At 42.0% G+C, this 23,386-nt stretch overlaps 1 protein-coding gene across 3 annotated transcripts in view; it reads left to right on the top strand.

Moving 5' to 3' along the window:
• SH3GL2 (SH3 domain containing GRB2 like 2, endophilin A1) overlaps positions 1 to 23,386 on the top strand; it is a 142,853-nt gene that overhangs the window by 5,470 nt on the left and 113,997 nt on the right. The window contains exon 1 of one of the 3 annotated variants that reach the window (XM_074953444.1): positions 192 to 321. The exons of the other annotated variants lie outside the window; for them this stretch is intronic. The gene's annotated coding sequence lies outside the window, so the exon portion shown is untranslated. Of the gene's footprint in view, positions 1 to 191; positions 322 to 23,386 lie in introns of those variants that run through there. 3 annotated transcript variants of the gene reach the window in all.

Here is a 23,386-nt window from a genome sequence, read left to right on the forward strand (position 1 = left end):
GGACGCATCTGTGGTTACTAGGAACGGTTTGTCAAAGTCTGGGGCCCTTAGTACAGGGTCAGACATGAGTGTCGCTTTAAGCTTGTTAAAGGCCTTCTGACACTTTTCGGTCCACTCAACAGCATTTGGCTGTTTCTTTTTGGTTAGGTCTGTCAGTGGGGCGGCGATTTGGCTGTATTGCGGTACAAATCGTCTGTAATAACCGGCCAAGCCTAAGAAGGATTGAACCTGTTTCTTTGACTTTGGGACAAGCCACTTTTGGATAGCATCCACTTTGGCCTGTAGGGGGCTGATAGTTCCTTGACCCACCTGGTGTCCAAGGTAAGTCACTCTGTTTAGGCCTATTTGACACTTCTTAGCCTTAACAGTTAGTCCTGCCTCCCTTATGCGATCAAGGACTTTTTGTAGATATTCCAGGTGGTCTGCCCAGGAATCCGAAAATATGGCCACATCGTCAAGGTAAGCGACTGCATATTCTCCTAATCCCGCTAGGAGACCATCTACAAGTCTTTGGAAGGTGGCGGGTGCATTTCGCAGCCCGAAAGGGAGTACATTAAATTCATACAGCCCGAGATGTGTGGTGAAGGCTGACCTTTCCTTGGCGGATTCATCTAGCGGTACCTGCCAGTACCCGTTGGTTAAGTCCAAGGTAGAGATGAACTGGGCCCATCCCAGTTTCTCTAATAGTTCATCTGTGCGTGGCATTGGATAGTTGTCTGGGCAAGTTACAGCATTTAGCTTACGGTAGTCCATGAAAAAAACATATCTCCCCATCTGGTTTGGAAACTAGAACCACTGGAGATGCCCATGCACTTTCAGAGGGGCGGATTACACCCATCTGTAACATATCCTGGATCTCCCGTTCTATAGCAGTTTTAGCTTGAGGAGACACCCGGTAAGGTTGGACCCTAATTGGGTGAGCATTACCTGTGTCAATGGAGTGGTATGCCCGTTCAGTCAGTCCTGGGGTGGCTGAGAACGTTGGCGCGTAGCTAGTGCACAGCTCCTGGATCTGCTGTCGCTGCATACGCCCAAGGATCATGGAGAGGTTCAGCTCTTCCACACCACCAGCACTTTTCCCTTCGTAGTAGACACCTTCAGGCCACTCAGCGTCGTCTCCTCCCTGGGCTGTAAACTGACAAACCTTTAATTCTCTGGAATAAAAGGGCTTTAGAGAATTAATATGGTACACCTTAGGCTTTCGGTTGGAGGTGGGGAATGCTATGAGATAATTAACAGCTCCCAGGCGCTCCTGGACCGTGAATGGCCCTTCCCACGGTGCTTCCATTTTATGGGCCTGGAGCGCCTTTAAGACCATGACCTGGTCCCCTACTTTGAAGGAACGCTCTCTGGCATGTTTATCATATCAGGCTTTTTGCTCTTTTTGAGCATCCTGTAAGTTTTCTTTAGCAAGGGCTAAAGAGGTTCGGAGGGTGTTTTGTAGGTTGGTTACAAAGTCCAGAATGTTAGTTCCTGGAGAAGGTGTAAATCCCTCCCATTGCTGCTTCACCAACTGTAATGGCCCCTTAACCTCACGGCCATATACAAGTTCAAATGGGGAAAACCCTAAACTGGGGTGTGGTACAGCTCTGTAGGCAAAGAGCAACTGCTGCAACACTAGGTCCCAATCATTGGAGTGCTCATTTACGAATGTACGTATCATGGCCCCCAAAGTTCCATTAAACTTCTCCACCATGTCATTTGTTTGATGGTGGTAAGGAGTGGCAACCAAGTGATTTACCCCATGAGCTTCCCAAAGGTTCTTCATAGTTCCTGCCAGGAAATTAGTCCCTGCATCTGTGAGGATGTCGGAGGGCCAACCTACCCTGGCAAAAATGTCTGCTAGTGCCTGGCACACACTTTTAGCCCTGGTGTTACTTAGAGCTACTGCTTCCGGCCATCGGGTGGCAAAATCCATGAAAGTCAGTATGTACTGCTTTCCTCTGGGTGTCTTTTTCAGAAAAGGACCCAGAGTATCCACAGCTAGTCGCTGAAATGGAACTTCAATGATGGGGAGTGGCTGGAGAGGGGCTTTGACCTGGTCTTGGGGTTTTCCCACTCTTTGGCACACCTCACAAGACTGGACATAGGTAGAAACATCCTTGCCCATTCCCTCCCAGTGGAATGACCCCCCCAAACGGTCTTTGGTCCTGTTCACCCCAGCATGGCCACTAGGGTGATCATGGGCTAAGCTCAAGAGCTTGGCCCGGTATTTAGTTGGAACTACCAACTGTCTCTGAGGATGCCAGTCTTCCTGGTGTCCACCAGAAAGAGTTTCCTTGTATAAAAGTCCTCTTTCTACAACAAACCTGGATCAATTAGAAGAGCTGAGAGGCGGTGGGTTGCTCCGTGCCGCCGTCCAAGCTCTCTGGAGGTTTTCATCTGCTTCCTGTTCGGTCTGGAACTGTTCCCTTGATGCTGGAGACATCAGTTCCTCATTGGATTGTGGACCTAGGCTTGGTCCCTCTGGAAGCGATATAGGGGATGGAGCTGTTTCTGTTGACTGTGAACCACTCTCCGCTGGTGCACTATGTTGGGATTCAGGCTCCGGCTGAGCCTCTTGTGTCGGGTTATCGGCTGCTGCCAGTTCAGGGTCGGTGGGGCTCTCTGGTGTTGAGGTTGCAAGTACTGGATTCAGTGCTGACAATGGGTCTGGTGTTGGTAGGGAATTTACCTGGTAGGTATTACTTCCTATGATAGCTTAATGGCAGATTCTTCATCACTGGGCATTTGTAAATCAAGACTGGCTGTTTTTCTAAAAGATTTGCTCTAGTTCAAACTGGAATTATTTTGGGGGATTTTTATAGCCTTTGCTATACAAGAGCTCAGACTAAATTATCACAATGGTCCCTTCTGGCCTTGGAATCTATGAATACCTACTCGCAAGTGACCTGTTTTGTTGCAGTGTACTCCCAAACCATACAGGGAGTGTTTTAAAACTTTGGAACATTTGATTTTTGCTGTGTCCTAGAGTACTCTCTTTTTTACACCTGTACTTTCTATTGCTTTTTCTTGAATAGTTTGTTTTTTCTTGAAAACACAAGATTGGTTTCTAAATGTGTCAGGGTGTTGCATGGACCAAATTATTTTATTGCCTAGATTTTAGCTAGGTCCTATTGTGGAAAGCAGTGCGGAATACATACAGGTGTCTGAATGTTATATCCCCTACCACAGCAAATATGCAAATTTTGCTTGAGAAATGAAATGTTTGAGATATTTACCAGCAAGATTACATTTCATTTGTTAATAGACCCCAGTTCTTTTTGTATACCATTAAGTTGTAAAGTAATTTTCTAGGCTTACTGTGTCCTTCAGTCCAGAGAAACATTCTACAGCATTTAATTCTTTTTGTACACTTCCACCTCTGAAGCTATTATACTCGTTCATAACATTGTTTCCCTTTGTGTGTGTATGTGCGCGTGTGTGTGTGTGTGTGTCTCACTCTCTCTCTCAAACACACACATACACAATTTCTGACTATAAGCACACTAATATTTCCCTGTTACAAAATATAAAGCTTTTCGGCACTACTAAAAATCATGTTAACTTCATTTTCTTCCATACAAAGGAGTTTATTATACCGACCATAATTTCAAAATCACATGAATTAAATTTCTCTGTTTATCCAATTTCAACATTTTGTTTTTCATTCCTACTTTACTTTGTAAAATGGAAAACAAACAAAACAATCTATAGAGTTTTACACACTGTGTATAGGGTATTTATTGGAATAAATTTTGCAGAGTTCCCTATATATTGAAGCCCTTGCATCAAGAGCAGTAGTAGTTAGTCAATGAAAAGTGGGGGCAAATGTAGCACTTGCTAGTGAGGAGCAGTGCAATTGTTTTTCCATTCTGTGGAACAGTTTCTCTTCTCACAACAGTTTGACTGCAGTGTAACTCTGTAGACTTCAGAGGAGTTACTCAAGATTTATACCTAGATAAATGAGGGTCTTCTTTTGTATGGCTTGTGTAGGTAGCAACAATTACAAATTTATATCTAGATTTGATAGCCGGCACATTGCCACAGCAGTGAGCTGATGAATGTCCTTTAGATCCCTGGCAAAAGAGTGAAGAGGACACTCAGATATAATGTGCTCCATCGTTTGTGCCTGATGACCACAGTCGCATACAGGTGTCTGCCTCTTTTTCCATTTAAAGAGGGTTTGTACACATCTCCCATGAGATGTCCTGATGCAATTCAATCTGCATCAGTCTTTCCGACATAAACCAAAACCTGGTGGTTGCAAGACGACAACCTTCACGTGGTGCTCCTGTTAAGTGTTGGTGTTTTTATGCTTTGTGCACGTTCACTAATGTATCAATGTTGTCAACTGGCCACTGAACATCGCGTTACCGACCTTCTAGTGAAAGTAGCAATGATATAAATGAGGGTGAGTCAGGCCCTCTGAGTGAGTTTAATACAGAATTACAAAATATCTAGGCTGCTCAGTATGGAATTCATTACGATTGTGCCCACACAGCACCCGACGAACAAACGTAACACCACTAAAATGTTAACTGAAGCTACCATGTATCTGCTGTGAATACAATCTGCAATTATATAGACTACTTCAGATATTTTCCCAGGAATATATAATGGGCAAATAAAATGTCATTGCATCAGTGCACACTAAAGGGTCTGTTCTCCCCTAGATGCACAAGCCTAGCTTCATTAATGTTATTGGGAATTATGTTCGTATCAAGGAGAGAATAGACTTATGTTGGTTTAAGAAGTACTAGAGTAAAATTTGGTTTTTGGCCAGCATTGATTTATATGTAGACTTACTAGCATGTAAAAAAACGGAGTTGCTTCAAAGGAACCACAGCTTTATAATTTCATGGCAGCATGTACTGCATAGTATGGAAGAAATCTGGTGTCTCAAACACACTATCAAGACTGAGTTTTTAGAAAAGTAATAATTCCATAGTGAAAAAAATTAACAAAACACTGGCAGCTGAGTGCATCATTCCATCCCACCTGGGCACTAGTGATGAGGTTGAAAGGAGTCAATGAAAATGAGTGACATTTAAATGGACAGAGTGAAGGGAGTCACGTTATCCTAGAAGGCCCGGGATTTGGCCTATTGTTTTAAACTTGGCAATGTCCCTTTAAGAGAGAAATGTGTTTGTTTGTTTTTAATGTAGAGATTGACGCAGACTTGGGTATGTATTCTTGTAAAAAAAATATGGTTATTACTGAAAAAACGTTTGAAGAAAAATACTTCCACTTTGACTGTGTCATACATGTTGCCACTTTGCCTATAGCTCTCAGTAACTTGTTATGAAGCAGACCTTTTGGATGGTAAGTACAATGTTTCTCTTTAACAAAACAGCCTGTTAAAATGCTTAGTATTTTACTTAGTACTAAACTAAGTAACACTGGGTGTATAACAAAAATCAATTGGCATACAAATTAGGCTCTGATCCTTCAATTGCATCTACTCAAGAGGCACATAATCCCTGTTGACTTCAAAGGGATTCTGCGTGGGTTCAGTGATCTGTCTACACAGATCCAGTTGTAAGATTGGGTCCTTAGGAGTGGTGGGTGTAAAGACTGAAATAATGACTGCTAGGTTCTGCATGTAGTGAGTGCTCTGGAAGAGAGTCTGCTCCATGGCACTGATCCAGCAAAACACTTAAGTATATGCTGAATCTTAAGCACATGAGTAGTTCCATTGAACTGTGATTAAAGTTAAGCTCATACTTCAAGGCTTTGCTAGATCATGGTCCATCTGATCAAATAAAAAAAGAGATGCCAAGGTCACAGCGTAATATTGTTTGTTCTGATGGGGAAAGGAAATCCAAGGACTGAAGCTGTACCCTTCACATATTCAAAGTGTTCTGCACACATGATTAATTCTCAAAACACCACTGTGGGGTAGGTAAGGAATTTACTATATTGTTAGTCCTCTTTTACAGATCAGGGATCTGAGTCAGAGTTAGATACCAACATTTCCTAACCTGGGTGCCTAAATCCATATTCAGGGGCCTCAATAAAAGTGGCCTGATTATATGAGATTCTAGCAATCAAATATCCCATTGACTCCAAGGGGAGCTGCGAGTGCTTAGCACTGCGAAAAATCAAGCTGCTTTTATTTAGGAGCCTAATTTTGGACAATCAGGTTTAAAAATGTTGGCTCCATGACTTGTCTGAGGCCACCCTGGGACTCGATAGCAAAGCCAGGACTAGAACTTGGTTCTCTTGATTCTATTCCTCTGCTAACCTCTCTGTAACCCACACTGACTCCTGAGTATTACATAATATGAGATATAAAGGGGAAAGGGCCTGATCCAACTCCCAGTGAAATCAACGGGAGCTGCATCTTGCCCAAAACAAGCATGTATCTTGTCCTCTTTCCTTGTGTACCCCTCCACCCCAAAAAATTACAAGAGAGTTTTTATATTTCCACAACCTGTGTGCGCCTGTATTGGAAGCTACATAATGTAGTATTCTTCCCAATATGGCTGTTACTTTGTTTTGCTTATTACAAATCATGCCATCTTGAATAAAAACTTCTTGATGATACCTGACATGCTAAAATTTTGGTCTTGGTCTGTTAAGGCATTTGCAATGTGATGCTTCACATCATACTGCAGTGGGATGTTCTACTATCCTCCTAAGGCAAGTGCCAGAAGCACTGTCTCTTAGGACATCTAAAATTAGACTGGACAGAGCTCTAGTAAATATACAAAATTGGAAACAATCTCACATTGACTGCAGATGGATTAGGTGACCTAATAGGTCTTTTCCGTCTGTGATCTGTTGTATGGGATAAAGTGGAAAAATTTGAGCTACACTTACTGGGGCCAAGTATTTTGTAATAGGAAGATACTGAGTAAAAGCTGGAATACCTGTAAAGGAACTGACAGGCCATATCTAAGGGCCACATGCTGAAATCCTTCATAAGTTCTGATTTAGTTCTTATTCAGGAACATCCTGTTGACAGAAGTGGGAATGTGCTTTGTTAAGGAAGTCAAGATTTAGCCCCAAATTCTTTGGGCAGAAAATAATTGAACAGCTCTGTTTGTTAATGTGCATTGGCTTAAAAGCTAGGGCTTACATTTTCAAAAATGACAAGTGATTTTGGGTACCTCAGTTTTGGGGTACCCAACATGAGACATATTAAAAGGATCTGATTTTCAGAAAGTGCTAAACAGCTGCCCTGTGAATATCAGGCCCCTTTATTGGTGTCTCAAATTGGGTATCCCAAATCATTATGAAAATATATATTGTCCCCCTTAAATATATCCATGTGTGAGGGGGAAAGGTCTATTAAATATATTGAGTATATATTATATAAGTGACAGCTTACATAGAATACCTAAAATTTCTAATTGACTGGATATATTTCAAATAATATTGAACATAATTAAACTGTAGCATAACTGACAAGATAAATATGCCTGCACACTAGGTAAACTGATGTAAACAGGGTTTTCCCCACAGCACTGCATACCTGGTTAAGCTTGTGCTCTCACCACTGTTCTCAGTATTTTATATACACCAGTAATTATTACTTGTATTCCTAATGAGAACCAGAAACTTTTGCTTTATTTATAAAAGCTGGGAGTCTTTTTAAATCATTGAAATGTGTTCTTGAATTTCTAGCAAATGTGTTCTAGAAAAACTGAATTTTTAAATTCCAGTTACTCCTATATGAATCCATATTTTTCATATAGTAAAACTCCATCATTATCACTCTAACTTTACATGTTGTCATAGAATGAAGCTCAGTCCACACACAAACTGTGCTGCAAACCTCCAAAGGGTATTAGTCTAGATCTGCTTCTGCTGAAACATGATTGTTCCTTAAGAGGGACAGAAGCATAGTGATATCAGGCACATACCTAGCTATAAGCTTTTGTAAGGCATTGTAATGGGAAGCTAGTGGATAAGATGCACCTACTGGAATGTGATGGACAGCCACAGTCAAGCACAGTAGATAAACAGGAACATGGTAAATCACTGAAGCTAGAAAAGATATGGTGAAATATGCTTAGTCTACAGAAGTTACAAGGAGTTTTTTCCTGCTTAATATTTAAAATAAAAAGATAAGCAAATGAAAACAAGGTTTTTAAAAAGGTAGATAATGTCAGACCAACCTCATTTCTTTCTATGAGAAGATAACCGATTTTCTAGATAAAGAAAATGTAGTAGATCTAATCTACCTGGCTTTCAGTAAAGCATTTGATGCAGTTCCCTAAGGAACATTATTAGTTAAATTGGAGGAGATGAGGATTTATTTGAGAATCAAAAGTTGGGTAAAGAAATGGCTAAAGGGGAGACTACAACAGGTCTGAAAGATGAACTGTCAGGCTGGAGGGAGGTTACTAGTGGAGTTCCTCAAGGATGTGTCTTTGGACCAATCTCATTTAACAGTTTCATTACTTATCTTGGCACAAAAAGTGCAAGTGTACTCATAAAATTTGTGGATGATACAAAGTTGGGAGGTATTGCCAATACAGAGGAGGACTAGAATATCATAACAAGTAGGGCTGTCAAGCGACTAAAAAAATTAATCGCGATTAATCGCACTGTTAAACAACACTAGAATACCATTTATTTAAATATTTTTGGATGTTCACTACATTTTCAAATATATTAATTTCAGTTACAACACAGAATACAAAGTGTACAGTGCTCACTTTATATTTATTTTTCATTACAAATATTTGACTTTAAGAATCAAAAAAATTGTTTATTTCAATTCACCTCATACAAGTACAGTAGTGCAAACTTTTTATCATGAAAGTTGAACTTACAAATGTAGAATTATGTACAAAATGCATTCAAAAATAAAACAGTGTAAAACTTTAGAGCCTACAAGTCCACTCAGTCCTACTTCTTGTTCAGCCAATCACTCAGACAAACAAGGTTGGTTACAATTTGCAGGAGATAATACTGCCCACTTCTTGTTTACAATGTCACCTGAAAGTGAGAATGGGCATTCACAGGGCACTGTTGTAGCTGGCGTTGCAAGATATTTACATGCCAGTTGCGCTAAAGATTCATATGTCCCTTCGTGCTTCAACCACCATTCCAGAGGACATGCGTCCATGTTGATGATGGGTTCTGCTTGATAACGCTCCAAAGCAGTGCATACTGACGCATGTTCATTTTCCTCATCTGAGTCAGATGCCACCAGCAGAAGGTTGATTTTCTTTTTTGGTGGTTTAGGTTCTGTAGTTTCCACATCAGAGTGTTGCTCTTTTAAGACTTCTGAAAGCATGCTCCACACCTCGTCCCCTCAGATTTTGGATGGCACTTCAGATTCTTAAACCTTGGGTCAAGTGCTGTAGCTATTTTTAGAAATCTCACATTGGTATTTTCTTTACATTTTGTCAAATCTGCTTTGAAAGTGTTCTTAAAATGAACATGTGCTGGGTTGTCATTCAAAACTGCTATAACATGAAATCTATGCAGAATGCAGGTAAAACAGAGCAGGAGACATACAATTCTCCCCACAAGGAGTACAGCCACAAATTTAATTGACACATTATTTTTAACGAGCATCATCAGCATGGAAGCATGTCCTCTGGAATAGTGGCCGAAGCATGGAAGGGCACATGAATGTTTAGCAGATCTGGCATGTAAATACCTTGCAACACTGGCTACAAAAATGCCTTGTGAACGCCTGTTCTCACTTGCAGGTGACATTGTAAATAAGAAGCAGGCAGTAGTATCTCCTGTCAATGTAAACAAACTTGTTTGTCTTATCAATTGGCTGAACGAGAAGTGGGGCTGACTGGACTTATAGGCGCTAAAGTTTTACACTGTTTTGTTTTTGAGTGCAGTTATATAACCCAAAAAAATCTGCATTTGTAAGCTGCACTTTCACAATAAAGAGATTGCACTTCAGTACTTGTATGAGGTGAATTAAAAAAATACTATTTCTTTTGTTTATCATTTTTAGAGTGCAAATATTTGTAAAAAAAAATAATATAAAGTGAGCATTGTGCACTTTTTATTCTGTGTTGTAATTGAAAGCAGTATTGAAAATGTAGAAAAACATCCAAAATATTTAATAAATTTCAATTGGTATTCTATTGTTATAAGTGTGATTAATTGTGATTTATTTTTTAAATCGTGATTAATTTTTTTGAGTTAATCTCATGAGTTAACTGCGATTAATTGACAGCCCTAATAACAAGATGATTTGGATGACCTTGAAAACTGGACTAATAAAAATGGGATGAAATTTAATAGTACGGTCATGCACTCATGGACTCATAACAAGAATTTTTGCTATAAACTGGGGATGTATTAGTTTGGCTGTATTGGTTGATCACAGGATGGTTAAGAGCCAACAGTGTCCTGAAACCGTGAAAAAGGCTAATGCGATCCGAAAATGCATCAGGCAAAGTATTTCCAGGAGAGACAGGAATGTGTTATTACCATCACATAAGGTGAGATCTCACCTGGATGATCAGAGGAACGGAGAATGGAAACTTACGAGAGGAAACTAGAAGAGCTTGACTTGTTTATCATAACAAAATGAAGGCAGAGGGGAGATACGATTGCTCTCTATAAATACATCAGAGGGATGAACACCAAGGAGAAAAAAGAGTTATTTAAGTTAAGGGCCAATGTTGGCACAAGAACAAATGGATAATAACCAGCTATCAATACATTTAGGATTGAACTTAGGCAAAAATTTCTAACCATCAGAGGACTGAAGTTCTGGAACAGCCCTCCACAGGGAGCAGCAGGGGCAAAAAATCTAACTTTTTTGAAAACCGAGTTTGATAAATTCATGGAGGGGATGGTATGATGAGATTCCCTACAATGTCATATGGCCCATCTGTGACTGCTACAAGCAAATATCCCCAACAGCCAGGGATGGGATAGTAGATGGGGATGCAATGTTCAAAACATAGCCTGTGTCAGAGTCTTATTTTATATCTCATCTGTCATCAGGTCGTTCCAGAGTACTGCATAACAAGATGAAATAAAGCACCGACTGCTGCTGGTCAGTAGTGCACAAGTGTGTCTTTGAGCGATTTAACTCACCTCTCATCCCTGAGACTTATATGTTAATAGTATTCATAAAAAGTGCTGAAGCACCATTAACGAATCCAGAGACTTTGCAGAGGTTACCCTGTGGAAGGTACTGTAGCTTGTCAGGGCTCCCAAATGGAAATATGACAGAGGTGCTGGAGTGGTCTTTCTCCTTTACTATGGGGAAGAAGGCGAAAGGATCTTGAAGATCAATAACAACAACCCAACAGCCTACTGATGGAGGTCCCAAGCATGGAAAGTCCACCAGGGAAAGAGGCGGTTGCAGTGGAAAACAGCTTGACAGGACATAGGGGTCCAGTAGACTCCTGAAGTAGCTGCAGTTGACTAGAAAGGGGATGGGACCAGAACGACTAGGAAGAACAATGATCCATCACAGCCCTAGCTAGCCTCTCCTAGCGCAGCTCCTGTGGAACCCTCAACAGGAATAAAAGCTGCCTTCCCCTACTGAATTCTTCTAGAGCAAAAGGCCTTTAATTTACACCTCTCTGTGCTATCTTCTGTGAATATGTCTCAGCATTTTCTCTTTACCTTGCACTGCCTATTGGAGAATGGTGGTGCTGGCCCATCTTAAATGTGCAGAGACCCCAGCATAGGAAGAAAAACTGCACTAGTATAAAGTATTTTCATCATTCTCTTTGCCACAAGCAGAATTACTTAACCTCACATTGCTTACCTAATCCTGTACTTAATCTTGGAACAGAAATAGTAGCTTTTTTTAAAAACCTGGTGTTGTGGCAGATGCCTCAGAAAGCTATCCAGCATGCCACAAAACTGAAAGCATTTCAATATATTTTCTCTGCAAAATGAATTACTCTGAACCAAAGGATGAAATTCTCATTGACTGTATTTTCCCCATCCGTTTCCATCAGGTTATATACTTTAAAGAGAACTCACCCTTATTCGAGTAGCAACAGGATTTTATGTAATTTCTTCCCCGAGATGAGTCATATCAGAAGATCTTTGCTGGTGATGAAGATTTGGTGATGCACATACCAGTTACCTGCACTATTTTCAGCAAACTCTGTAGGTGTCAGCTAGGATGGTGGTTTGATACTCCCATGATGAGGGACATATAAGTAGTTGGATAAATAGATAGATGGCCAATGGTGGTCGTTTTTACAAGTCGCTGGTCTAACCAGGCTGACAAGCTCCTTGTACTCTGTCCTCTGAAGCTAAGGATATCAGTACAGTATTACCCCTATGCACTAATTGGTTCACATCAAAGGATTTCTATCTCCAGTGGATACCAGCATTCACACAGAGCTAAGATCAACATGCTATGGCTTATTAGAGTAAAGCTATGAATGTTGGGGCCGGAAGGGCTGTATATTCATGTGTATGATTACTATTCCTTAAAACAAAAGGGAATGGCTTTAGCACTCAAAAAAAGGTGGTATGACAACCATTCAGGCAACTGAATCCTGCCAGAAGCTGGGAATGGACGACAAGAGGATGGATCACTTGATAATTTCCCTGTTCTGTTCATTCCCTCTCAAGCATCTGGCAACGGCCACTATTGGAAGACAGGATATGAGGCTAAATGGACGATTGGTCTGATGCAGCATGGCTGTTCTTGTGTTCTTCACTGAGGCCTCAGTTGTGTCTTTAAAGCACAGCACAGCTTTTGGTGTAGTGCAGAACTGGCCCACCCAGAAAGAGCCACCTGGAGCTGTGTGGGACATGGGCAATGCACCCGCTGCTACATGCTTTTATGGGGTGCAGCATAGTCTCCCCAACATGTGCTGATCCCACTCGGCTGGCCAGTGCAGAGGGATATAAAGGCCATGTCCCTGCCTCTTCCTCACACCTGTGAGGGTGCAGTTTGTCTCTGTGCTGTTTGAAAGGCGCTGCAGCTGAGCCCCCCATGCTTCTGGCCTGCATTTGTGCCTGGCTTTATGTGGGTGTCACAGTTGGCAGGGAGGTTAGGGTTTTGCTGTCTTCCCCAATTTCCCCCTCCAGAGCATCCATATGAGGGTCCGGCATAATTTGGCCCTGGAAAAGGTACAGCTGAGGAAGTAGCCCATGTAGCCTTTCTGTCACTGGCTTGTCTAGGTGACTTCTTCCTGTCCTGGAGCAACCACTCATAAGCGTGAAAGGACTGTCTGCTGATACTGCTAACAATGCTGCCAACGTGTAATAATTAGTTGGTGAGTTTGCAATGTGAATTTCTGCCCACTAGGAAATGGACAGAGACTACCGGTTGGTTTCACTGGCCACTGAACAGCCATCATTTGATGGAGGTAATTTCCATTGGGTTTTTATTTTCTCTTTCACAATTTTCTTGAATTTGTAAGCACTCTGAAATTAAGCTATTATGCTGAGTGCTTTATGAGCAGATGTTTTAAAATAGAGTGAATTGTTTCCTTTATTCCCTTTTCTTCTCTGATGTCAGAAAAGCTATTTACACCAGAAACTGTTAAAATGTTTTCATCCTCTTCTGCCCCTTTTTTATTTTAATCTTTAATAGGATTGTTTAAATTCCAGTTGTTGTTACCAGCTTTAAATGCAAAAATGCTTAAGCTTAGCACTTTGCTATACCACATTCCAGTAATGCTTTGCCTTACTTTTGTACAGTATTGAGGCTACTATGTGCATGTTATAGGAACCAGGACACACCCCAGCTAATCACTATATTAAAAAAGGCTCAGGGGGCCAGACATGACTTGCTTGCTCCTACTCCTGAAAAAAAAAATATTTAACACATGAAAGCAAACACACATGCCAACAGAGGTAAAATAAAATATTCCTCCAAGGGACTTTTCCCTGAAAAGAATTTTTCTCCCCAGGAATTGTCCCTCACATGCTCTTCTTTTATGGCCTTTACTGAGCAGGACCTGATCTTTTTGATTAGCTGATACATCCAGACTTATGACAATGTTACGAAAGTATTGCCTTTCTAGCCCTTGTAATATAGTTCATATCTGTCTGGATGTTGGCTAATGTGACAGAATATCCACCCTGCATAAGGCCTGAGCAGGTTAATGTAGGCCAGAAGGGGTACAATTAACCTTACATGCTGCACCTGGAGGGAAGCCAGGTGTGATAAAGCCTAATGCTTCTGAAGCCCAGCTGGGGGAGGTGTAGGGTTAGGATTATAAAACAGAAAGTGTGAGCAGAAAGAGGCTGTAAGAGGGAGGAGGTCTGTAGTTGCATTCTAGAGGGAAAGGGAGTTGCCAGGGACTAGGAGGTGGTCAAGCAGGAGAATAAATCCTAGGTTCTTTCCCTGGACTAGATAGCCTTACAAGAGGCCTAGAGAAGTGAAGTAGCCATGAGGAGCAGAAGAATCACCACTGATAGTCCCAGAGTCAGGCAAGGACCTAGGGAGTGGGTGTAGGAAGGAGCTCAGGGGAAACAGAAGCAGGGTCTGAGGCTGAACAGATGTAGTCTTAGGGTTCCTGGGCTAGGACCCAGAGTAGCAGGTGGGTTCAGGTTCTCCTATCAAGTACTGGAAAAGTGGTATTGAATCTAAACTTGGAATAGGAGACTGTTTGAGACAATGTCCGGAGAGCTCGTCTGGTGGGATTGTTACTTCTGAAGTAGTGGGGACTACACAGTGACCTGGCTAGTGGGCTGAGTCATGAAGAAGAAGCACCCTGGGTCCTGGAAAGAGAAGGGCTACTGCATGGGCAACCAACAGAAGGAGATGCTAGATTGGGTGAGAGCTAATTCCCAGACTCACCCCTAAGGAGGTGCATCTGCGGTGAGCAGAATCCCCCCTTTACAGCCAAAATTCTCTTGCTTCCTCAACCAGTCTGGAGGCCCCAAACACTAAGAAGCAATTCATGAAATATAGGTGTCAACAATAGCTTTGATTCTTCAGGTCAGCGACTTAGGGCTTGTCTATATGGAAAAGTTACACCATCATAACCTAAGGTCTGCTGTTAAACCACTACAGTTATACTGCTATAGCCTTATTATCTCCAGGCTGATGCTTATTCTGGTGTAAGAGAGGCTTTTTTAAAAAAAAAAAAAAAAAAAAAAAAGATGTTGCTTGGGAAGCCCCTCTCAGGATGAAAAAAGAGAATCCACGTATAACTGGTAAAACTTTCCCATGCTGACAACGCGTTAGTGTTGACCTCTGGTTTGTTTTCTTAAAGCCCTTTCCCAAGCTGAACATGCATTCCTTTAACTATGCTGTAGCTGTCATGCAAATGGTGTTTTAAGGCCTGGTCTTGCGCCCATTGAAGTGAATGGGCGTTTACTATCTTTAGTGTTCTTGACTTTCTAAAAATTAGTATGCGTTTCAAAACCGGTTACCGTGTTGTTCTGCGGCTCCACAGGGGATTTGCTCTGCTTTCTATGAAAGTACTGAGAACCATATGACTACATGTAAGTCAAATCCATTGCTGCCACAAATGGGTGTGACGCTATTGCAGGCAATGGGCTTGCACCCGCTTTTGCCAGGAGAGCATCTGGTTTCATCATTGCAAGGTAGGGGGGAGGATGGTGTCACATTCTAGGGTGCAATCCAGACCAGTGAGGCATTTCATCATTTGCTTGGCCTGCCATCTTGGGTGCCTCAAAATACTCTGCTGCTGGAGCTTTCTTGATGGGATGCTTCCAGCCAGCAGACGAACAAGCAATGAGCCTCTCTGTGTTAAGCTCCACCTGTCTTGGTTACGCCTGGCAAGATAACACCAAGGTGCTCCAGTCCCACATTTCCCCAAACTGCATGCTCTTCAATGTCCAGCCCTCTCCTGGAGCACTGAGAGAGTCCTCTTCTCTTTCTTTAAAGATACTATATCCAGTAGCTTGCTACATTAACTAGAGTTAACATTCACTTTAAATCAGACATTACCCTGGATTGGTTTAGCTTACAAGTAAAACAAAAGTATTTAATAAAAAGAAATAGGATTTTTAAATTAGTTCATATACAAAGAATAGAGATAGAAATGGTAACAAGCAAATTCAGTGGAAAAACACTGGTTAGAGGCTAAAGCTTTACAAAACAAGCTACAGGGTTTGTTCAAGGTAGTGTCCTTACCAATCTACCTTTCAGCAAGGTGTCTGTCCCTCCCCCTGCCCCTAACCTCCACCCCAATCTGGTCAAGATCTCTCACTAAGTCTAAAGTGCTTGGTTCCTTTGTGGTCTTAGGTGAAAGGTAGCTTGGGGTTCTTTGCCCCTTTCTTTTTATAGGCCAGTGAACCTTTGAAATATATTTTTCTGATGGTTACCCCTCAAAGTAAAGCTCATTCAAGCTGTGAGGAAGCCTTGATTGTGAAAGGAGGCTTCTTCCCCTGCTGGTGTTTGCTAAAATGCAAATTGATTTGTTTCCGGCAATCTCATCTCTTTGCCATGATGCTGAGTGGTTATCTCCTCCTCTTGTTGGCTTGATGTTTACCTTCTGTGTAGATTGCATTCCTACTGTTTCTCAATATACCTTGGAAATACATTCTAGGTGGCAGACCCACATTCCTTCATCTAGGGTGGTGTAATTTTAGCCCTGCCAGGCAGACACCCTTTGAGAACATAATTCCCAATACACTGGTAATTTTGAATTTTTCTGTACATACACCACACAATAATATTAATGACCAGTATGTTAGCTTTTATTGATATCTTACATGACACAATGGAAAACATAATCCCAACTGCACATACAAAATGATGAGATTTAAATTAGCTGTTACCACTCAAGAAATAGATATTGGAGTCATTGTGGATAGTTTTCTGAAAACATCTGCTCAACATGCTGCAGCAGTCAAAAAAGCGAACAGATGGTAGAAATTGTTACGAAAGGGATAGATAAATAAAACAGAAAACATCATAATGCCACTATATAAATTGATGATATGCCCACACCTTGAATGCTGCATGTAGTGCTGGTCACCCCATCTCAAAAAAGATTGGAATTGGAAAAAGTAGAGAAAGGCAACACACATTATTAGGATTATGGAGAACTTCCATAAGAAGAGATTAAAAAGACTGACTGACCATCTTCAAAAAGAGCTGAGGGGTGGGGAGGAATATAATAGCAGTCTATAAAATCATGCATGGTGTGGAGAAAGTGAGTAAGTGTTGTTTACCCTTTCATATAGCACACGAACCCAGAGTCACCAGATGAAATCAATAAGAGGTGTGTTTCCACACAATGTGCAATCAACCTGTGGACCTTGTTGCCCAAGGATGTAGTGAAGGCTAAAATTATAATTGGGTTCAAAATGGAATTAGGTAGGCTCATCAATGGCTATTAGCCACGATGGTCAGAGATGCAACCTCGTGCTCTGGGTGTCCCTAAAACCTCTGCCAGAAGCTGGGAGTGGATGACCGGGGATAGACCATTTTGTTCACTCATCCTGAAGCATCTTGCACAGGCCACTGTCACAAGACAGGATACTGGCCTAGATGGACCATTGGTCTGATCCAATATGGCCATTCTTTTGTGTTCCAGATACATGTTATGACATTAGTGAGTTGGGGTACACTGAATTGTTCAGACCAGCTGAAACTTACTACTAGATCTCAGTGAACCTCTTGCATTGGGATGCTGTTAAGGTCATACATGGCTTAAATGCTGAGGGAATGTGCAAGCATAGGCACTTCTGCTGTAGAGAATTTTCCATCTAACTTTTTTCCTGCAGAGAGGTCATCTTCCTCCATCCCCACTGTAGACTGCACACTGCAGACTAAAAGTCCATCCTCATCACTCAAAGCTAGATGCTGGTTTCCATGTGAACTTTACATGGGCATTAGTAAGTTTTTGTTTTGTTTTTTGTTTTGTGTTTTTTTTTGTTTTTAAACCCCCAAATTCCTGGACCTGATAGTAAATGCTTTGCTTTACTGTTTTAATTTGAAAGGGATGAACAGACTTTTCTTAATTTGTATTTTTAACAAAAAAATGCCTTCACACAGATATGGCATGTCAAGTGTCAAAATGGATGTATTTTTTTTTTTTTTTTGGCCTAGTGATAACCTGTGAAAATTGGAATTTGAAATGGAATTGGGCTGCATGGCTATAAATCAGAGTTCCTAGTGCTCATTCTCTTTTTTCTAATTTAACTGTAGAGTGGGCACCTGAGGGATTATATTAAATTGCTTGGCATGAAAATGACTAGACATGGCCTCATCAGGTGAAGCCTAGAATAAAATCACCCTCTGAGTGTGAAGAGCTCCCATTACTGTTCATGGGGATCACATGCACCAATAGGAAGCCACCATGTAGCATTTACTGCCTTTTATCATTGGTGGTTGTTTGTACTACTGTAATATCTGGGAGCCCTGCTCATGGACCAGGACTCCGTTGTGCTAGGCTAAGGGTTGTAGAAACACAGAACAAAAGAATGATTCTTGTGCCAAATTGCTTACAGTCTAAACACCCAACACATGGTTTCTGGCATCAGCATGGAAGTTCCAGCCTTTCTGGGTTAAAAATGTCTTGTAGTGAAGGCAAGAGGGGATAGTTGTAGGGAACAGATGAGTCTAAAATGATGGGGAAGGGGAGATCTTGTTGTCTTCCTCAGTCTCTGACCCTATCTGTTCCAGATCTTGTCTCATGGAAACAAGACCCACCTCCTAGAATTACCATGAAAAGCAGAGACGGAGGAAGGAATTGATTTATTTTACTTCTTTAGAGACTATTGTGTAATTATTTTAAGAAAAAACACTTAATCATCACCCCAACACAGGTTTCAAATGGGATTTAGGAAGCAACCTTGTGCTAGCCCTCTGCCCAGTAGTGGAACTTGCCATTCAACTTTGTATCTGAACAATTCAGTCTTCAGCCACCCAGTCCTGAGGGGACCTTTTTAATGCCACACACTTTGATTGTCATCTCATTCTTCCCCTGACTGAAGACTGTTGGCGGGGGGGAACGGACATTATTTCATTTTTTGGGAAGGAGAAAAAAAAAAGCAGCTTTTGTTTGAAATATTTGACCAACTCTAATAACTAGCAGCTGAGCACATAAGGGTACTGGGTAAATGCTGAGCTCCCGTATTAGCATATTTCCTTGAACTCTAGCTTCCCATTATTAAAAGCGTACCTTGTTGAATCTCAGGGTTCAGTGGTAGCCACAGAATCTCAGGCATATATCTCCATGCATTTCTTATGCGTACATGGAACATAGTAATTGGTTTACCAGCTATCCAGCTGTGCTCCTCTGCATGTGGAAGGGATGGGTGAAGCCTCATCTTTCAGACTTGGTCACATGCTGCACATGGTGAAGACACTTTGATTTTGCATCTTCGTGCACCAGTAACACTTTTAACTACCTTGGTTTAGAGCACTTGTGAACTCTTTGGGATGGGGCAGTCATTTCTGTGTTTGTAGATCCCTTAGCACAATGGGGTCTGGTCTATGATTGCGGTCCCTGTGTACTACTGAAATACAAATACTGAATAAATGACTGACTTAACAATACATGAGAATTTAGAATGGCTTTCTATTCTGAAAATATTTGCCAGGGTGCAGCAGAGAGAATTCAACAAGATGGTCAAGGGAGAAAATAACCAAACAAAGGACACGGTCTCCTTTCATTTACACTGATGTAACTCTATGGGCTTCAGTGGAGTTGTAGCTGATGTGTGCTCGTATTCTTGAGATCAGAAGCAGTCCCGTAGTTGTACATTTAAATCAAGTGGTAAGTGAGATTGGCAGCAACTTGTATAAAAAGAAAACTGTTTCCAAAGCAGACTTAGAAGGTTCTTGAAACATGGTGAGTTGTGCTACTATGTCTTTCATTCTCATTCTGTGGAGGTTTCTTTCTTGCTGAGAGTATCAGAGCAAGACAGGCTTGAAAATTTAATGAGGCTGCAATAAAGTGGACTATTTTAATTCTGCATCTTTCTCATTTGCTTGCATAGATCCATTTTCTGCAGAGTCCTCCAAATAGTTCTTCAAATCTTTATCACAAATTGTCACTGAGAATAGTATTTCTGGGGAATTATTTATTCACTTCCTCAGTTAAATTAAACATGGGAATATACATTGGCAGCTAGGAGAGGAGTAACACATCATCCTTAGATGATGAAGGTTAGAGTGTGCTTTCAAGGCACAGCCCTGTGGTGGAGAGGGAGTGTGGGAAGAGAGGGCTGCACTACCAGGGAAGCTACAGGACAAATCGTGTCTGAGTCCTGGAGCTTCTGGGAGTATGTGCTGAATCAGCAGCTCTGGTTGGGGTGGGACTATGGGCCATGCCTTCCTTCAACCCCTTTTGAGGTGGTTCTCACTACTACAATGGAGCAGTGACTCCACTCCTGAGCACACGAGGAAGGCTCCTTCATTGTGCTTTCTCTTCTCTCCCTGTTGTGCCACCATGTGGACATAGCCATAGCAGGGTAGAAAACTATAGAAGCATCTCTGTATTAAGGAAGCAAAGAACACTTCAGCAGGGGTGGCCATTCTGGGGCTATCAAGGCTCAGAACTGTGATCCTCGAAGGTGACTGTGTTAAGAAGAAAATGTGTATTTGATTCTGAATTGAAAATCTGCTTCCTGAGCCATGTCTGCAATTTTTAAAGTGAAGTGTTGGAATCGGTCCCCTTCGTTACAGGGAGAAGGTAGGAGCTATCCTTGCAATTTCCCCTACAGCTCTAGGAAGTGAGCTGGGGTCACTTTGTTTCAGTAGGTTCAGCAGCTTCCCTTTTGGCTGCCTGCTGCACTGCAGGGGAGGGAGGACAGTATCTGTGGCAGCCACTTTGCCCCCTGCTAGAAAGAACTAGATAAGTTCATGGAGGATAGGTCCATCAATGGCTATTAGCCAGGATGAGCAGGGATGGTGTCCTTAGCCTCTGTTTGCCAAAGCTGGGAGTGGGCGACTGGGGATAGATCATTTGATTACCTGTTCTGTCCCTCTGGGGCACCTGGTATTGGCCACTGTCAGAAGACAGGATACTGGGCTAGATGGACCTTTGGTCTGACCCAGTAGGGCTGTTCTTATGTTCCTTGTGAGTCTCAGGGAAAGCAGGATAGAAGCTCAACTGGTTCCTCCTGCTTTCAGGGGAGCACATCACAAAGGATGGCTCCTCTCCATGACTTGGCAGTCCAGGAAAGGAGAAAGTGAAGAAGCTGAGAATCAACAACCAGCTTCTGATTCTCTACCCCAGCCTGACAGCTATTCTTGTGCCATCAGGCTACAGCTCCTTTGGGGCCATCTACCAACAGTGGATAGCTGGAGTACACCATCCTCCAGCTATTACCCCTCCCTGCACTGACCTACCTCTGTGCCAGATGCTGCAAGGGGATAAAGACACAGGTCATAGCGATGCTGACTTTAGGGCCACTGGGGATTCCCACAGACCAGAGGGGGACTTGGGGCTGGTTTTCACTCCCTTTGCACCACCTGAATCCCTGGGATTGAGTGGAATGAGTTGAGAAGAAATGAGTGCAGTCCCTTGACTTTCCTGGCTGGGATGATTTAAGTGGGGATTGGTTCTGTTTTGAGCAGGGGAGTGGACTAGATGACCTCCTGAGGTCCCTTCCAACCCTGATATTCTATAAATAATGTTTGGCTTCTAGGTTGAACTGCAGTACAGTACACAAGGAATGTGTTAAATGGCAAGTGGTCAGTAAAAAATATACCCCATGTAAACATAACTTCCCTGGATTATATAACAGCAACACATAGATCTTTAATTGTAAAGCAACCTGATTTAAAACCAGAAAGTAACATTAATATAATGATGAAAGGTCTTATAATTGTGAAGGGACTGTGAGTAAGCCATCAAAAGCCAAGCCATTCAAAGCTGTTATCAGAATTTTGCTTTTTCTTGAGACTTCTGGGCACAGAAAGCAGGTGCCCCAGCTGATGGGAGACTTTGTCTGCCCTATGTGCTACAACAGCATGACAGTGGGAGAACAGTGTGTTAGCCTAAACTCTGCAGATTTTGCTGCTTTTTTTTTAATTTGTCATCTTGAGTCAGACCTTTTGTATTGTTTGAACTATGTGCTTTTGCAGTATTGCCAAACCTAGGCATTCAGAAATCATAAGTTGGGCCCTCAGATCATGAAATTTTGGTTTTTTTTATTTGCCTTCTGATTTTTGAGCCTTTAGGGTTCATGTTTTCAATTTTTTTTTAAAAACATGACAGCTGATTTTTCTCTTATAATCTCAACACTGGGAGTTGGAGTTTTAAGAAAAATGCCATATATCATGAGATTCCTGATAATATCACAGAAAGTTGGTAAAATTTTGTCTTAACAGTCTTTCTAAATTTCCATTGGGAGCTGTCTGTTTGCAAATACATGACAATTCTTTGGTGGATGTACATTCCCTTCCCCACCGCACCTCCCTCCAATTACTGAAATTCTTCTGGTCATGTAATGGGCTAAGTGTCTTGCAAATGGAATTTCTTACTCTGAAGCAATTTTTGATCTGTATGTCTACCAAAAAATGGAACTTGAAACCCATAAGCCCCTCTCTAATTTATTTCCATTACCTGGAAATGGTGACGCCAATTATTTTGTAAAATTTGCATAAAATCAGCTGAGCCTAGGAGGGATTTTCTTTGTGAGGTGGATATTTGTGGCCTAGTTCTTACAAAGCTATGAAAAATGGTCTGTTCTGTTGAAGTGTTGACTAATATTTAAATATAGCAAATCTCGTGACTGCCACTAACTCCCTTGGTGCAGAGGAATGCAGATAACTAAAAGAAGAGAACTCAGAAATCACATGAATTGGTGGGGGAAGGAGAAAGATGCTGTATTTTAGGAATAAGGCAGGAGTAGACTATAAATGAACAAAGGGGAAGGAGTGGTGAACAGCTGGAAGTCTATGAAACGAGTTCCTTTATTTCTCCTATCTACAATTTAGATGATGCCATTTAGGCACCGTGCTGAATTGGGGATGGTGCAGAGGCACTCTGCCTCATGGAGGTAGCATCTCGCCTTGGGCTCCCCAGTGCTCAGAATGAAACATGTGCATTGCTACGTTTCCATTAAGGGGTGAGGAATATTTTGTCTTCAGTGGGGCTAGTCAGCCCAACTCATCAAAATACCGAGGGCAGGGCCAGGGCTCTCCTGCCTCTCCACCCCTCCTTGCAGCCTTTGGGGCACTAAACACTGTTGGACTAGCTGGGGAGCAATTTCCATGCTCTCCTTTGTTGGGGGATTGTAGTTCTGCCTGGGCCTTATCTGGCCCAGGGAAGGTGGAGGAATGTCTCCTGTTTTTGCTCCCCCTCACTGTACATCCAACTAAGAGCTGGGCAGTATTTGTCCCTAAGGGTATCTCTACACAGCAAAGAAAAACCTGTGGTTGGCCTGTACTAGCTGACTCTACTCACAGGACTTGGGTTGCAGAACTATTTCATTGCTGTGTAGACTTCTGGGCAGGGGCTGTGGGACCCTGCAAGGTGAGAGGATCCCAGAGTTCAGGCTCCAGCCCATGTTCGGAAGTCACAGTAATGAAACAGACACACGGCCCAAGCCC

Source organism: Natator depressus, chromosome 5 (assembly GCF_965152275.1).
Source record: "Natator depressus isolate rNatDep1 chromosome 5, rNatDep2.hap1, whole genome shotgun sequence".
Lineage (NCBI taxonomy): Eukaryota > Metazoa > Chordata > Testudines > Cheloniidae > Natator > Natator depressus.